The sequence below is a fragment of the Gymnoscopelus microlampas genome, assembly GCF_963454915.1.
Source record: "Gymnoscopelus microlampas genome assembly, chromosome: 6".
Lineage (NCBI taxonomy): Eukaryota > Metazoa > Chordata > Actinopteri > Myctophiformes > Myctophidae > Gymnoscopelus > Gymnoscopelus microlampas.
The window spans coordinates 37,533,346-37,551,451 of NC_139943.1; the positions used below are offsets into that span (position 1 = coordinate 37,533,346).

Here is an 18,106-nt window from a genome sequence, read left to right on the forward strand (position 1 = left end):
CAATCTGACAGAGAAAAGAAACAGTTTGGTCTTGAAATGATGAAGCGCGTCGCAGCACTGAGGATGAGAGGGATAACATAAGGATCCAACAAAATCGCTGCCAATGCATGATTCACAGACTCCTAAAGTGCAGGGACACAATACCACAGTGTTCTAACGCTGTGGAGGGCTGCAGGTTTAGATCATGGAGCAATATCAGGGATTAGTCAGTCAGCCATTGACAGCGAGAAGGGCGAATGGGCGCGCTGACGTTTGTTGCCTTTCCTCAGGCATCCCAGACACCGGCGCTCAGGTCCCAATTTACTTTGGCGCGACCACCGCCGCTGCTTTCGCTTGAGGTCAGCCCAGAAGCAGCTTTGGAGTTAGCACCAGAATGTCATTTTCTGGGCTCGTCAGCCCGCCAAACATCCCATCCCTCTGCCTCGCCTCCATTTCCATCGGCTGTTCCCCAAAAGCCAGCGTTTGAGTTTGGTGACAGCGTGAGGAAGAATGTGGCGCTTGTGAAGCACTGTGTTATGTCAGGTCTGTCCCTCAGCTGATGGCTCAGACTGCCTATGCTCCCCGAGCACACTGCCACCACAACTTCCAGAAACCCGCCCACAGCAGAATGCATGGCCTGTCTGCCCTGCCGCCTTCATACACAATTTTGGGGACAGGGTGTAAAAGTGTATACACTGTATATACAATGTACTAGAGAGGCAGGAATGGAGGCGTTTAATGGATCCATATTATGACAGCACAGCTCGCATGCAAGTGTGGCAGTAAACTATTTTAGCCACAAAATGATAAGTTAGAAGGAGGAGCAGACATTAAAATCCACCCTCATCATCCCTGTGTGGTTGTAAAGGTTGACATTAAGCTCGGTACCATGTCGCCGAGTGTTGGGCTTAACTGCTCCTCTCATTGTCTTAAGTAAATAGCTGCACACACATGTACAAACCCACAGCCGCCCACCCACCTAAACACACGCACGCACGCACGCACGCACGCACGCACGCACGCACGCACGCACGCACGCACGCACACACACACACACACACACACACACACACACACACACACACACACACACACACACACACACACACACACACACACACACACACACACACACACACACACACACAGTAGTAAAACCCACAATTAGACACACTTTCTTTGCCCTATGGCCCATGGTCGTGTGCCCTGACCTCCATGACACACAGCTGCAGATCTCTCTCTAGGTGAAGCTCACAGTCAGATCATAGCCTTGAGATTCCAAGTCATTCTAACTGACTATATGATTTTGTTCCCACTTCAAGTGAAAAAATGCAATACAAATAATTGGATCTTGTTTTTGACCTTGGTTGAAAAGTATTTGCAAGCACTTTATGTACTGTAGATATTCAACATGATACAATAGATGCATATCTCTACACATTTCTTTAATCAATTGATCTGTTAACCGCATGTGGAATGTATTGTATCTCTCTCTCTCACACACACACACACACACACACACACACACACACACACACACACACACACACACACACACACACACACACACACACACACACACACACACACACACACACACACACACACACACACACAGAAAGCATTAGAAAGCATAACATTTCATGAACATTTCCAGTTACAACAAAGTCAATATTGCCATGGCAAAAAAAACTGTGGCTATGACAGATTTATCCTCTGCTTCTGCTAATGCTCAAATACAAAGCTTTTTATTTATTTATTTATCCCAGATGGTTTAAGTAGAAATATCAAATATCAGTCTGGATTCTGCAGTTAAAAAAGGAACAAACCAGCTGGTTTCGTAGCAGGATAAAAAAAAGAAAACCCTAAAAGGAGAGAAGTCCCAACCATGGAAATACCTTCAAAGTACTATTCAAAATGTGTACTTTTAAATCCTCTGCATGGCTCAACTTACGTAAGAATCCAGAGTTCCTTCGACAGTGGCTTCACAAAGGCATCACACAAAGCTCTCCTAGAAATACATGCAATGCTTTTGCTTGCAAATGAATGGTGTCTTACAACAACGCTTATGGCGTGTATGCATTGATGGAAAACATTGCTACTGTATGTCTGAGCCACACCTACATTCCTTTCACTATCAGATCATCTCAGCACTGGGGGATATGATAAGATCATTTACCATTCCATTAGCAAGCACTGATGCTCAGGTCTATACTGTACGGTGACAGAGTACACACAAAAGGTATCCTCTGTGAACTCTGCCAAAATAACACAACCAGCTAAAGCAAACCAAAAGCAATCACTGCAAAGTATGGGCCACTTTTCACTCATATGCCTGTCACTTAAAAACTAAAATAGGTGGAGGGAAGGTTTAGCGTAATGACCAGCTGCTTTAGCGGCTGCATAGGGAGAGACCGCATTGTGTGTTGACTGCTTTATAGTGTGAATGCGGGCTTGCAGCTCCACTGCAGAGGATTGAAGAGACTCTCGGGGGCAACTGCTGTAGGCCGGTTGGTCCCACAGGGGGAAGTTATTCAGCATGAGGTCAGGGCCCTGTCACTGGGACAGGGGAAGGACAGGGCATGGAGATGTAGAAACCAGAGATGGCTGGATGCTAAACGGTGGCCGGCGTGTATACCACCTGACACGTGGAGTGATGAGCTAAGTACTTGTGGTGTCTTTATGTCTGGGGACTACCGGTGGAAATTTGCTTCTAGCTAAATCCGGCATGTTTACATGAGATCATGTTCAGTTGATTGAATTCACGTTCATGTATTGAATGTTCATTAATGTGCATTGTCCTGTCTAAATAAAAATAAAAGTAAAGTAGAGTTAGTAAGTAAAATCCTTGACAATTTGAACCCACTACATAAACAATTTGGTGTAGAGGGAAAAAAGGAGTGGACCAAGTATAGAGCCCTGAGGGACCCCTGTCAAGTAAGTATATATAGGATTTAAATGGTTAACTCTGGACCCATAATGCTGCATTCTGACACTCTGCGTCTCATTGAAGATTTTACTGTGTGGTCATTTTACTTTTATTCAGGCATAGATGGGTCACTCCCTGGCATGTGTCTCCCCATCTTAACCTGTCCCGTCATCCCCCAGTCAACCTCCCAGAGGCATTTAGCAGCTTGGGACGGAGGGCTGGAGGCTGGAAGGTCTTGGCCGGGTTTGGGCCTGGCTGTGAAAAGTCACATCCCCTCTACAGCTCTGTGCAATCTGAAAGCCAAAGTGTCTGCTGCTTGCACTGCCACCGGGCAGGGGGGCAGGGGGGACGGGACTGGATGGAGGGGGGGAGGGGTCGGTCCAGGGGCCTCTGATCCGCCGGGCAGCGCTTGATCCAGCTCTGGAGGGGTCAAGAGCCAAAATCATACATCACGTCCCCCCGGTCGTGTTTTTCCGCCCAGGCCAGTCGATGAGGGGCGGATGCAAAGAGACACGCAATTCCCTGACAACAAAGAGGGCCGTGCGAGGATCGCAGGGGCCTTACAGAAGTAGCACCATAGCCCGAGCTGTTGGGCACACAAAGAGGATGGGGTCGTTTGTGTGAAACGCCTGGTTCACCCCCCCCCGTTCTAGCCCTTCTAGTCCTGGTAGCTACACAGCACAATCCGGAGCATTAATTTAACTTTGAGACTGTAAAAATGGGCCGTAAAATACGTAGTATTAATTTAACAAGGAGAGTGTCAAAGTTAACCAGTACAGATCCATTTTTACACTCTGAGTTAAACTGTAATGCTTTAACCACATGAAGCCTAGCATCCCTATTCTGGGGGCGAACATTCAGCAAAAACAGCTACAAGCTAACAATACGCTTGTAGATCGTCTATTTTAGGTAAATATATTTGGTTTAGAACGAAACCAGGAGGGAGCCTAGTGCAGAACCATGGGGAACTTCAGTCAGATGAGTATATAGGGTTTAAGTGTTCGGATTTTTCTGTGTATAGAGCAGCTCTGCCGTCATGCCAGTCTCCTCCATCACAAACCAGAATTACTTTTACACACAGACGTTACACACATCAATCTGGTAGTTTGGTGGCGTCTATGACAAAGCTTATTCTTTTTTTTTATCTCAAAAGCATAAACCGCTCTTGGCCAATGAATAAAGAGAGAGGGTGGTGGCAACAGAATTGTTAGCTGGACTTGATATCCAAATCCCACGGGCCGGGCCTAAATTTTATTCCATTAAAAGTGCATTTCAGTTGCTTTTACAAGGCAATTAAAAGCGTGTGTGTTCTGCCCGCCTGGTGTCAAATCACCAAGCCTTACCAGCATTAGGTCCCCATATGGATGCACCAAAACGCCACCCAGGAGCGGGAGAGTGCATTGTGTGTGTGTGTGTGTGTGTGTGTGTGTGTGTGTGTGTGTGTGTGTGTGTGTGTGTGTGTGTGTGTGTGTGTGTGTGTGTGTGTGTGTGTGTGTGTGTGTGTGTGTGTGTGTGTGTGTGTGTGTGTGTGTGTGTCTGTGTGTGTGTGTCTGTGTCCATGGATTTCTGTATTATTTACTCAATAGGTGGGTAGGCTGCACTGTTTTTCTCTTAGAGTATGGGGGGGGGGTTGAGAGGTAAAAGTTGCCTGAAAGAAAATTCAATTTCCTGAAAGTCTTTTTCCCTGTCGTTTTGGTGCAGGATGTATGTGGTGTTGGTCTAAGTGAAAATATGCCGGTAGCACTTTTTTCACACTGCGAAAATCTCTGTCAATTCATCACGTCAGTGCCTCAAGACCATAATTGCTTTTGCAAGTTCAATTTTCCAGGAGGCCAGAGCCCCCAGCTCCATTCCTCTCAAAGTCTAGTTAGTTTCAAACATTGTAAGGTCAGTGACCCTTTCCTTTTGGGCTGATGAGTGTTCTGTACAGAGTAGTAAAATATAAAAATGTATTGCTACTACCAAAGTCTAGAATTGGCAGCCCGACTGAATAGTATACCAGAAACGCAACATTTCTGCAATCTACCACATAAAACAGATAGTAGAACGCACAATCCTTGAAGACAATGTCCCCCCAGGGACCAAGTACACTCAGCCAAGGAAGGGCCAGGGGCCAGCTAGGCAAACCACTTCCACACACAATGGCTCCTTTTATAACAATGTAAATCAATAAGCGGCATTAAGTAGCATTTTCAGTTTTTCCAGACGCTGCAGCAGTGAAATATCACCACGCAGTAGCCTCAAAGACCTGGGAAAATAGAAGGAAGATGAACGATGATGAGAGGAGACGTGAACTGCAAGTATGGAGAGGAGAGGAACAATATGAGAACCTTGTAAGTTACAACCTATGTAGAGAAAACCTAAGGAGGGGGGTGTATACAGTATTGCTGTGTAAGCTGTGTGTTGGGGGGGAGGTCTGTCTGACTGCTCTCCTCGCACCTCTCCCAGTGCTACTGGCCCAAGGAATGGAATGCTCTGCGAGAACGGTTGGCCCAGGTCCCGTGCACAGGGGGGCGCGCCGCCAAAACCTCGGTCAGCGTGCCTGCCTACTCTCCTATATTTTTGGAAACATACATTATCCAAGCAATTTGCCTTAAAGATCTCTGTGCTTAAGACCTTTGAAAGTCAGACTGGGAGGAGAGCTACTATGTCAGCCGACGTGACGAGAGACCAGGCAGCACTTCGTACCGCCTGCTTTCACGTACCAGCGTGTGGATATTCAGCACACTGTAGCAGACGGTCTGCCCACAAAGCACACCCGTACAGTGGGATGATGCATTCCATTTGGAGTATGCCCTTTCAATGCACTGTTACATGCGTTAACGCCGGTGGTCTGTCGGTGGTTTACAGAACTTTACACACAGCTTTCAATCTGTAAAATGAGTTTGCAGGGGATAAGAAAAACAAAGATGCCCGTCTTCCTTCATTCTGGGTGACGTTTCGTCAGAAAATGTAAAGGATGCTGTAGAAGCCGGCGCTTGAGCTTTCCAAATTAAACAGTGAGCAGCACACTGTAGGAGGCTTGTTCCCCCCTCCCCCACACACCACCCTTAACTCCACCCCTAAACCAATGTGGTTAGCTACACAGTTGGAAAGATGGAAGACTGCGTGCGTGTGTTTGAGTGCGCATGTGTGAGTTTGTGTGTGCATGCATGTGTATGTGAAGGGGCTCTGGTGTGTAATTCCAGAAGCTCCCCTTAACTCCCCCTCTCTCTCTCTCAGACAAGTTTTTTTGTCTAACCACTGGATTCTGGACTCAGTCTGTTTCCATATTGCTAACCACACAGCATTCCACAAACATGATGGAATCTTTGTTTTAGAGTGCTTCAAAGTTATTTTTTCCTCTTTATTTTGACATAATTTCCCTAATTTCTACATGGCTATGGAATATTACTGTGCGTGGCAGGACAAGAAATCAGGGAAATTGTGTGATATTCAGTAAAACAGTGGTTGAATGGGTAGAGCAGGATATTGGTTCATGGGTAAAATTACCTTACTCCAGCTCTTGGCCATGGCAACCTTATCCTTAAGGAATAAAGTTCTCATTTTAAGGTTCTCTTCAACCATCGTTCCTTTTTTTTTCAACATATCAATATTTGCTTCTCTTCTTTTGTCGTGGCCAGAGTATTTGGCGACGGCACAAAATCAGCAAAGTGTTATTAAATGTAAAATAATCTTTGGAGGAAGCAGATGGAAAGAGACAGATTCATTAATGATAGCCCTGTGTAACCTCAACATTAATTACCTTGGAGCAGCAGCTCTGTATGGGTGGGTTTTTTAAAAGCTTCCTCCCATGACTCGCCAATACTGAGAAATTTGGAAGGTAAGGGACACTTAGTCAACATTTTCTTTGCCACACCTGGAAGAGACTAACATCATGGCTTCTCAGTAATTAGAAATTGGCTAAGGGGAGACCAAGCAATCTCATGTTTGAAGGTCTGTATAGATTGAAACAGTTATGAGTCTGGGTATACTGTATTGATGCTCCACAATGTGTTAAGAACAGTTAAGAGACTGAAATATGAACACCATGATTTCAAACCCTTCTTAATTAAATCACAAGCAAACACCTTACACCTAAAAAATGTTATCTAGATAAAGTACGATTTTCTGACAATGTGAAGGATGATATTGTAACATTCTCTCTTCTTCTCTCATCCTTTTTCTTTTAGTTGTGAACATGCCAATAAACACAAACACGCACATGCGCACACATACACGTGTGCACACATGCACACGCACGCGCGCGCACGCACGCACGCGCGCGCACGCACGCACGCGCGCGCGCGCGCGCACGCACGCACGCACGCACACACACACACACACACACACACACACACACACACACACACACACACACACACACACACACACACACACACACACACACACACACACACACACACACACACACACACACGAGCACGCACACACAAAGTCCAAAAGTCTCATATGGCCAGTGAGTCTGTAGGTGTATAAAGTATGAACATCTGTATTTTTGTTGCTAGCCTAGAGAGGCATTCAAATCTAGTAGCATTAGTGAATAGCAGTGTATCAGAGGAGGAAGCTTCCTTTTTCATTTGGGACTTCTGCATGCTTTACTTCATTTACATTTACAGTACATGTTGTCTATCTTGAGGAAATCAACCAGAGGTTGTGTGACAGAGCCTGAATACGGATCTTCACCACCACAACATTGAGAAAAGTCCAGAGATAAGACAGGGCCTGCTGAGGCACAGTTATAATGGTGGCCTAAGGGGACACTGACCTCTAGCCCTCCCTCCCATGAATCATTGCTCCAGAGTCATCCCAGACAAACATGCATGGGCAGGCAGGGTTGTAGATAACCGTGTCCTTCTGACAATAACACCAAGTGTTTTGACAGACGCAGCCCTGCCCTCATGAAAAAAGTGGCAGCACACTTCAGCGATAGACAGGAGCTTATTCCCACAATTAATTATGTTAGATGGCAGTACTCCAAATGCCTTTGTGCAGCAGTGACACTGAAATATAAAACAAAACAAAACAAAATTATATTTACAGGTGTCATGAGGCCGGTGCGTTTAAATAAATTTTAATCTGTCAAGCAGTTAGGAAATTCAATACTCCCTTCACCAATCTCTGCAAAAGAGATGAAGCAAACTTGCCAGCATCTGGAATTTGAAGCATTTTGATAGATAGGACAAAAACACAGCACAGTCCATAGAAGGAGAATCAAGTTCAATCTTGCCAAAGGTACCATTCCACTGGATTTATTTCTCACATAATGCACTTGTGCCTAAGAGCACTCAGGGGTTGATATAACATTCGTCACCATCACCGTGCCCTAAATGTCATGTGAAGAAAGAGTCGTGGACTCTCTGGCTGTCTATCTGCCTCTGAATTTCCATTCGGGAATATTTATCTTTGAAACCTGCCAGATGGAACAGGTTTGAAGTGGTACTGTAGGTGAGTTAAACTCCACACCAGTGTTTCCCAAACAATGGGTTGGGACCCATATTTGGGTCCCATTTTAATGGGACATGAGTAATATAACTATATATATACATATTTTTGTATGTTTCCTACTTTTTTCATAATTGTTATTTCTAAAGATTTGGGAGGAATATTTAATTTTTCAAAGAAATCTAACATTTTTCTAACAAGTTTTCAAAAACTAAAAATAAATAAACATAGGAAATAGTGAAAATAGCCTATCTACAGCTCACATGTGATGCGTTGTGAGCTTGTAGATCTGCTATTTTCATTATTAAATAGGGCTGAAGTGGTAAATTCATAATGTCTTTTTAAGTTTGGGTCCTGAGCAGACACCACATTTATTTTTTTGGGTCTCGAGCTGAAAAAGTTTGGGAGTGCTCTTCACTGAGAGGAGGGTTTATTTTGCTTCCCGTTTCTTTGTACAGGCGAAAGCTCTAACGACCTAAAGGCTATACTCATAACCTTTGACCTCAGGGTATGACATTTGTGTGTGGGGCTTGGAGGGATGATTCCATCCCTTAGACCTCCAGACAGTTGCAGGCGGTCAAGTGCCAACATGCGAGCGTGAAAGGGGTTTTCCGAAGAGCCAGGAAAGGCAAGGCTTCATAAAAGCACCTCATATCACAGCCAAATGAAACAAGTGAATTCTCATTAAATATAGTGAGCCTCTGTGTCGACATAGCCTGTGGATGTTTAAAAGCACTCACGCATTTGTGAATGCGTCTTTGATGTGAATGTATGTTTGCAATCAGGAGAGAGGGACTGTGTATGAATGTTTGTTTCAGGTTTATGTGAATGTTATACTGTATGTGTGACCATATGGCTGGGTATAAATGTGTGGCTATGTGAATTATGAAGTCAATGTGAGTGTGTCTGTTATTCGTGCATACTTTCGAGAGTATCTTAAAATAAGTGGGCATGGTTAGGCATGCAGTGAGTATACCTAGTAGTACAGTAGCAGTAGCACTAGTATACTACCAAAGTGAGTATAATGTTAGCATACTAACCCCCCATCGGAGGAAGGAAAGTGTTTTTAAGAGTTAAAGTGAATATTGTATTGCTTGAAGCACTGGCTGGCTCATACACTGTCAACCAAACGGCGTGCAGACGGATGGGCAGGAAGTTAGACATTTCCTATAGACTTGGCAGCATGTGCTGTGATGAATCCAGAAGGAAACGACTCGAGGATAAATCCAGGAGGGTGAGCTGGAGAGAACAGAACTGAAGCACAAACACAGCAAACTTCCCAACACAGCAAAGTTCCTCTATGTCCAACCAGTTGCATCTACTGTACCTGACTCTCTGTCACATTCTTTCTCCCCCACACTGCAGCTGACATATTCACGAGCTCACATGAACAACACACACACACACACTCACACACACAAACACAAACCCTAAATAATTTTTTTTTTTTTGGTATGAGGTCACAGGAACTGAGCAGACAGGAGGGGATTGGTGCTGCGAGGAAAGAAAACAATACTGAAAGAGCTGGGATGAACGCTGGTGGAATCACATGATTGACAGTCAGGGCCTGATGCCAGGAGCAACAACGCTAACTCCAGGGATAAGCCTAAGATCATGAGAGGAGGTTATAAAGAGTTGAGGGTTTTAGACGCCATTAAAGCGATGCCCCCCAGAGAGCCAGTTTCTTGGAGACTGCACTGTCAGTGTCCGCCTCTCCAACACTAGTGCATATTACAGTCAGAGATGGGTGTTGGGGAAACCGGAGTAGCGAAACAGTCAGTTATCATTTTCCTATTTATTTGTTATACTCTAGTCCAATAAGCGTCAATGCCAAAACCAGTAGTCCTGTGGCCAACAGCAAAAAGGGAATTCCGGGCACATGTGTGCACGACTCACTTTCTACCAGCATTTTCCTAATTTGCCCAGCCTGCCTGCTTGCCTGCCTTTAAATAGTTCAAGGAAATGTCCAAATGACCTAATTACGACTCAGCCTTTTCTAAGTAGCCTATGTCAATGTATGACGCAGTGTTGCAAAAATTAGTCCCCAAAAAGAAGTACTGTGGTGGCATTGAGGAGTGTGTTTCTTTAGTTTAGTTCCAGTATTGTCATACTTGGACGGCAAACTGGTCTGTGTTCCCCTTTGTGAGAGTCTCTTGTCCACTAAGCTATCCTGAACCGGGCAGACCTTCAAAGGCTCACTGATGGTAAATGCTTTGCCAGAGCCACTGACGTGACCAGGTCACTCCATCACACTTCCATCAATGTCACAACAGTAGAAACCTCAAACTCACTAATACAGTGTGCTTGTCTTGTCTGTGTCTGCGGGTCAGAGTTAAATGAACATTCCAGATTTTACTGTGTATCTCCTTGCAATAAACTCTCATGTTATTCCTTAAGTTTACCCTGCCAGCCTGGCCCGGATGGGCACGCATGCAGACACGAGATCCTGCCCTGCCCAAACACCATTACAAAATAGTTGCTATATTGGGCCCTCTACACTTTGGTCCACCTCGCTAGACTAGCTGCGCCTAAACCAGCGCCTGGAAACAACAACAATGAATCCTGTTCAAACAAAAGGCTTATTCATACGAACTGAAGCCTATTTGGGCTCTCATTTAGAGACATTTCACCGGGATTCTAACTATATCTTTTTTATTGTGTTTGTTTATTTTGTACTACGGGAGACGGGGTGGTATGTGCACCGCGCAAAAACCACTTTATGGTAATGGCTTGGAAATAGCCAAGACAATTAAAGCAAAATGAAGGGGAGAGTGATGGACTGTTTGGAGTGCTTTGCATTCCTGCTCAGTGCTTAAAGTAAAGTGCTTTGCTGATGGGCCACCTTTGCGAGAGACCTTTTTATTTTATTTGCAGCTGCAAAAAAAGGTGTCTATAAATACCAGGCAGGAGGGGGATGCTGACCTTTGGCAGTCACAGAATATGAAATCAGATATAACAGAGTTCAGCCCGTCACCTTTATGTCACAATTATGTCACCTGGGAATACAAAGGTCAAGATGAGGATATGGTGGGTGGGAAGATGGAAGGAAAAGGGAAGGAAGTCCAGCAGAGAGGAGACAGTTTCCAGCTTTGGGGCGCTCTGATCGCTGACTGCCAATCTACCTCAGGCCCACAATGGGATCATAGAGTTGCTTTCTGCATCGGACAGATAAAGTTCAACAGGTTCTCATGCACTGTGTGCGAGAACCTGCTGTGTGCTTGTTTTGATCTTCCTTCTTTTTTTCACTTTAGCAGTCTAACAACTTTATCATATTCATCCTTCTTCACTTTTCAATAATGCAAGATTTCAGGGGTAATAGTTTTGACTGTCCTCGAGTCACTGTATTTTGGCAGCGACTTCCACCGGCCCTCTGGTAAACAGCTTTTCTGCCGAGTGGAGTTGCAGCACTATAGTTTCCGTACATTCTTGCATCTTTTTCGCCTCTGTCTGTCTGTCTGTCTGTCTGTCTGTCTGTCTGTCTGTCAACAGGTCCCAGTGGGTGTGGCCTGGGGTCCTGCTGTGATTGCAGCCAGTGGTGGACACTGGACAGTACAATTTTTAGTATCTGTACTTTGCTTGACTATTTCTATTTTTGGATACTTATGACTATAACTCAATTACATTTCAAAGACAAATATTGTACCCCCCCTGTCCCATCTGTAGAACTGCTATTGTCTCTATTATTGATGTTTTTTTTTAATGTCTGGAAAATAATTAGTACTTCTGAATACTCTGAATAATAAGTATTTTGAAAAGCATATACTTTTGAATACTTAAGTATTTTTTTTAAAGCAAGCACTCCAGTACTTGTAGTTGAGTAATATTTGACCAGGAGTATATACTTTGACTCAAGTACCGGGGGTGAGTACTTTGTCCACCACAGGCCTGGGGTCCTGCTGTGGTTGCAGCAGGAGGACTACCTGATGTGTCGCTGTGCAGCGCAGGGCAGAGGGGTCCGCCGTTGAAAAGGGGCTCTGTGCTGCCTGTGTGGATCGCCTTACACGACCACTTCCTGCTTCCGACCCACTCCTCACAGTCGACCCTGTGTGCCGAGGCCGAAAAAAGCCCTAACAGAGGGGTTCAGTCCACCCTAGGGCCGAGCACAGGACCCTATTCATCCTGCCCTCCAACACCCCCCTCCTCCAAGCAGCCTCAGGATGGCTTTATTTTAAAATTCACAAATATTCCCCTCTTGGAGGCACCGAGATCAACCGGCCACTCATTCGTTCTTTCCAGCGGAGCCTGAGAGGTGTGCTGTGTCAGTGTCGCAGCGAGGCTGGGAAAGCGAAGGGCGTTGGCAGACTTGGCACTCAACGTTTGGGATGCACCATGTCTGTCTGTCTGTCTGTCTGTCTGTCTGTCTGTCTGTCTGTCTGGGACAGTCACACCTCTGGCATCTGCCGTGTTACATAAGAAGAGGGAGAGGGGAGCAGGGGTCGCAGATAAAGAGACAACTCGGAGCTGAGTAAAAGAGTTATAGGGATGCTTCATGGGTAAATGAGTTTTGTAGTTTCCTGTGGAAAAGGCCGCCTGCGTGGGAACCCCTACAGTCACAGTTGGATAAGAGCACAGTAGACCAGGGACCGGAGCGTAGAAATAGGGGGCCCTGTCTGAGGTGTGTGTGGGGGGGGGGGGGGGGGACAGGTGGGGGAGAAGGTGTTGGGAGGTGTGTTGCTATTCCTGGAATGTTCCCCCTGTCCCATCTGGTCCCTGACCACAGTGAGATGACAGGGGGTTGGGGATAGTGGGCTCCCATTGACTAGGGGTATTTGTGCAGGGGGCTGTCCCTGTATGGGGCAAGGGGGCAGGGGTATTTAAGATTCTTGGGGAAATGGCAAAGTGGGCGAATAACCCTTAAGACAAACAAACCCCGGGGCATTAATGATGAGTCTGGCATTGGACTGGATGTTTTTGCTTCTCCCCCAGCTCACTGGCGGGGAAGAAGCCAAACGACTTAGGCCGCGGTCTGTTTTCACTACTGTCCTTGTCGTTCCTACCTTCGGTCATTGGACACGGCCTTGTTTTTCTACTTTAAACGCATTAAAACAGCACTTGATACGTCCAGTCCTACCAGGGGGATAGGAAAACATTCTGCCTGCCGGCTCCCGGGCTTCCCCCTCGGATGTCGGCCTCAGATGAGGGCGAGAAGAATAACGCTCTGTACGGCCACTGCAAGAAGCCATTCATGCAGCCACAGCTCAGCCACAGAGAGCAGGCGGTGCTGACCCATGGTGGCTAGAACAGAACCGGTACTGATCCCGTCCCTGCCGTCCCAATGCTGCACAACACCGGTATTGATCTAAGTCCACGCCGGAGAGGACAGTACCAATGAGAGACACACTGAATCCTTGGAATCACAGCCCCGCTGGGGTCGGACTAACCGGGACAACACCGCCTCTGATTCAGCCAGGCCAGCGGGATTCTGTTTGTTTGGCTAGGTCAACACCTGCACTGATCAAGACGCACCGCTCAGCTGTATGCAGGACAGTCTGAATCACTCCACTTTGTTAGGAGCAACACTTGCCACTACTGAATCAACTCTATTAAGCTGCTGCCGAGCCAGCGTTCAGAACCGAACCTGTGTTTACAGGACTAATCTCTAACCGATCAACAAACTCAGTCAACCTGAGTTACTGTAAATTCCTTTTCACTTTGTAAATGCCTTTGCCACGCTGAACAGGAGGCCTTATTATAGGTTAGTGGCTGACCGGAGGCTGAGGGACAAACCAAGCCCCTGGCAGAGCCCATGCTGTTCCCCTCAGTCCTGCTCGGGCTCACTGGAGACCAGCGCTGGAGGCCGGGACAGAGATGGCCTCTGTGCATCAACCATACCCTGCCTCATAGCTCCCCAAGCCTGCGTGTGAGGTGTGTGGCTGGGCCAAGCCAAAGAGTGACTCGGAGAGAGAGCTGTGTACTTTGGAATACGTTTCTCGACCCAAAGTCTTATAGAAAATGTACTCTTTCAAGAGCACTTAATAGAGTATTTATGTATATATAAGAAAGATAACACCGTTTTTTTTTTCTACTTGCAAATGTCAACAATTTGAGTGAAAGATAGCATGAATGATCATCATTATGCCAAAGTGCCACTCCAGGGACCCAAATGCAAGAGTGTAAAAAGTGCTTTACAGACAAGAGAAGCATAGTGTAGAAACCTCATGGCAGAAGATTAAGAAAATGTATAATTTCAGATGTATACACTCTTATATGCTACAGTACTACCAGCCTAGATATAAAGTGTGCTTTGTGACCTCCACCAGGTCTCTGAGGAACTACTATAGCACACAAATCTGTGTGTGTCTTGACAGATCCTTTATCTAATATGCCATTGGGGTGGGCCACGTCTCTCTTAGTCCTTATGAAGCCCATGTCGGGGCTCACTGATAAGGACTTGCGTAGTGACATCAGGTAGATCCTCTTTATGGTGGAGCAATATATGCAGCTTGGAGTAATCCTTTCCTCCGTCACATGAATCATACATTCCCCTCGCCTTCCTATTTTTACAGCTGCTCAACAAGCAGATCTGCTCAAACGCTTTTCCTCCTCGCTGACTGAGAAAGCCAAGGAACCCAGAGCGTTCAAGACCCAGTTTCTCACAGTTGCTCTGCTTCCTCACACTCTCTGCATAAACAACCACCAATGGTCCCCCCTTGACCTTAAAACACACACAAACACACACACACACACACACAGGCACACACACAGATGCACGCACGCACGCACACACGCATAGCATATGCTTTCATGTGCACACATACGCACACGCACACGCACGCACACGCACACGCACACGCACACGCACACGCACACGCACACGCACACGCACACACACACACACACACACACACACACACACATTCACGTACACACACATAAAAACACACACAAACACCCCCCCCCCCCACACACACACACACACACACACAGTAACACACTAATACACACACACGCGCATACTGTAAGCGCGTCTGCCGTCACGCATAATGACACATGCACATGCCCGCGCTGATGTGAGTTACTGCATTCTCATGCACGCAGTAGAACATTATCTAAAAATAAGTAATGACTTACAGGTTCTACTTTGATTTCACTGGCACACAGTCACTGGGAAGGTTTCTTTGAGTGAACATAGAAAAGAATGTTACTATATCTGAGACATCAACATTAAACAAACAATAACCACTATGTTGATGATGGTCATACTGTATGGGTCACACTGTGAGGCCAGGGACAATTATACTGATTGATACAGTGGAAGGATACACCATACCATCCAGTAAAAAATAATAATGTTAAGGTTGTGTTTCTTTATTCTCTGAATCCTTATGTAGTAAGGTTAATCATTCTCAAAGGGTGATATGGTACTTGAACCTATTGTCACAACTAGGGGGTTGTACCTTAACGGCATTCCCCCGTTGCAAACATATCATTTTAATGAGTAATACCTTTTTGAGATATGAGTCACCAATTTGAGTGAGATATAAGGATTATCTTTCTTTACTGTCTTGTGCACCTTGAAACTAAATGCTATATAATGCTATAACTTTCATTATGCTCCATATGCTTTTAACATCATTTATCCCAGTACAGTAAAGGCAGAAGTACACAGTAAAATCAGTGTTAATTTAACCATTTGTAACCTAAATGAACACAGATTTTACTGTGTAACTGATATAGTATAGAGACAAACAACGTTCATTCTTCCAGGTGTAAAGCAGAATAAAACTCTCTCTTCCTCTTACACAAGGAAAAAAGAAACAGAGGAATGCAGACTGTAATTTATGTGTCAACCTGTGTATGGTCGGAACGTGCTACCGTTGCACCCCGGAGTAGCTGTGATGAATAAACCATTTGGCTGGGCTGTTGAGATCGGAAGGCCTGTCACACTCCATTAAAGAGCAGAGGCAGAGGGACAAGCCAGCATCTGTGCCCCAAGATCTTGGACATCTTGGCTACGGACGGTGGCACTATAAAGCCTTCTTCAAGCAATTGAGCTAGAGAAACAGACAGCCTGGGCTGTGGCCTGCATCATGCCCTCTTGCCCTCACGTCAATTTGTCACGCCGCCATCGCGTGCCCAACCATTTTCGTTGGCGCAGCCTTTATCCTTGGGCCAAGAGGAAAGCCATTAATCTAAGACTACTGAGTGTTTAGGGACCATGGGTGGAGAGCGGGGGCCAACGGTCACCAATGCACATCCTGGTTTTAGCTAAAGATGCAGTAGGACAGCCAAAAAGAAAGTAATACTTTTGGAGGAGTTCAGTGCTCCTTTCTATCGTTTATTAGTGAAAATTTAAAATGAATGCTTTGATATTTTCCTGCTCAGGAAACATTTTGTAGCCTAATCATTAGCTGTTACTTTTTAAAGCCTCTCAAACACTAGACATAAACATGCAGGCAAACAGCTACCTCCTGTAGACACCACAGCAAAGACAACCAAATAGTAGGTTCTCAAATAGTCATATCGTACTATGCTATGAATAACTTAAAAGGCCCAATTTTTTGGGGTCATGCCCCATCCAAAAATTATAATAAAATACATTTTTAAGACATTTAGTTAGGGCTCTCTCGGGTTCTACTCTAAACCCGAAGCAAAAGATATGTCTGCAACAGTTCCAGGAAAAAAGAATAACAAAATAACAAATTCTCATGCATTTGACTATTTCTCCTCCAGGGGGGAATGTTCTGTATACCCTTATATCTCAATATCATGCACGCAGACATAGCAGCAGAGTGTAATTAAAATGAAATACACGGTCATAAACTTTTGAGAGGGATCTGAAACGTTAAAAGGGTCGACCAACCTCGACGAATGAAAATCCAAAACTCCCTTGTGGCCTTTTAATGGGTCAGTGAAAGCCAACTGGAGAGTTGGGAGACGGAAAGAATCCAGCCAACGACAGACGCTCTTATCGGCTATTATAAATACCTGCCTCTAAATGGCAAGATTGAGGAGCAAAGCTCTCACAAATCACCAGCAAGACAGTCCGCAAGCTCTACACTGACTGTAAGGATGTGTGGGGACCGTACACACACACATACACACACAAAATGGAACAGTCTACCCATCACTAAATCTGGTACATGCTTGGGCCCTTAGCAAGGGGAATTTATGAATGGTGTCTGTCTGGTCAGGGTCTCAGTCAGTGCTGTAGCGCTTGGCTTACCTCGCTCCTCTTCTACTCCGGTGCTTACATAATGATTCCACTGATCAGTGATGCAATCTCTCCACAGACACCCAGCTGATGTTCCATCGTAAAAATAAATAAATAACTGAAAATGTAGGAATAAAAGCGCACCCCCGGTTTGAGTGGGGAATAAATGACGTTGCGGCAGTTAAAAGGCACCCCTGATCGGATTCGTCATTTGCTGAGTCGGGGCCAGGCCACATATTTGTGTGATTTCGCTCCCAAGTTAAAGGGCCCGTAAGTCATTTATCAGCTATGCTGGGTAATTGCGCTGCTGTAGCCGTGTCCTTGGCAGGCAATCCACTGCACTTTTTGTTGTCTGAGCAAACGTCTGCACAGACGTAATTGCTGACAATCTCGGCGTGTGTGCAGGAGCGGTGGAGGGAGAACTGAGGTTGTGGTGTAGGGAGGATGCAATGACTTTACTAGCTCCTGTTTTAGTTGGAATGTGGAACTCCAACTGGCCGACGGTTAGCGTTTCCCCAGAGGAGGTGCGCTGCTGGGGCCGATTCGACCCTCTCAGCACCTTCATGTGTTGCAAGATAACAGTGCGACCTCGTGGCCCG

The 18,106-nt window shown here is 45.6% G+C and overlaps 1 protein-coding gene across 4 annotated transcripts in view; it reads right to left on the minus strand.

Annotated features, from left to right (window-relative positions):
- Window positions 1-18,106, minus strand: part of znf469 (zinc finger protein 469) — a 177,030-nt gene that overhangs the window by 14,010 nt on the left and 144,914 nt on the right. The gene's annotated exons all lie outside the window — the stretch shown is intronic.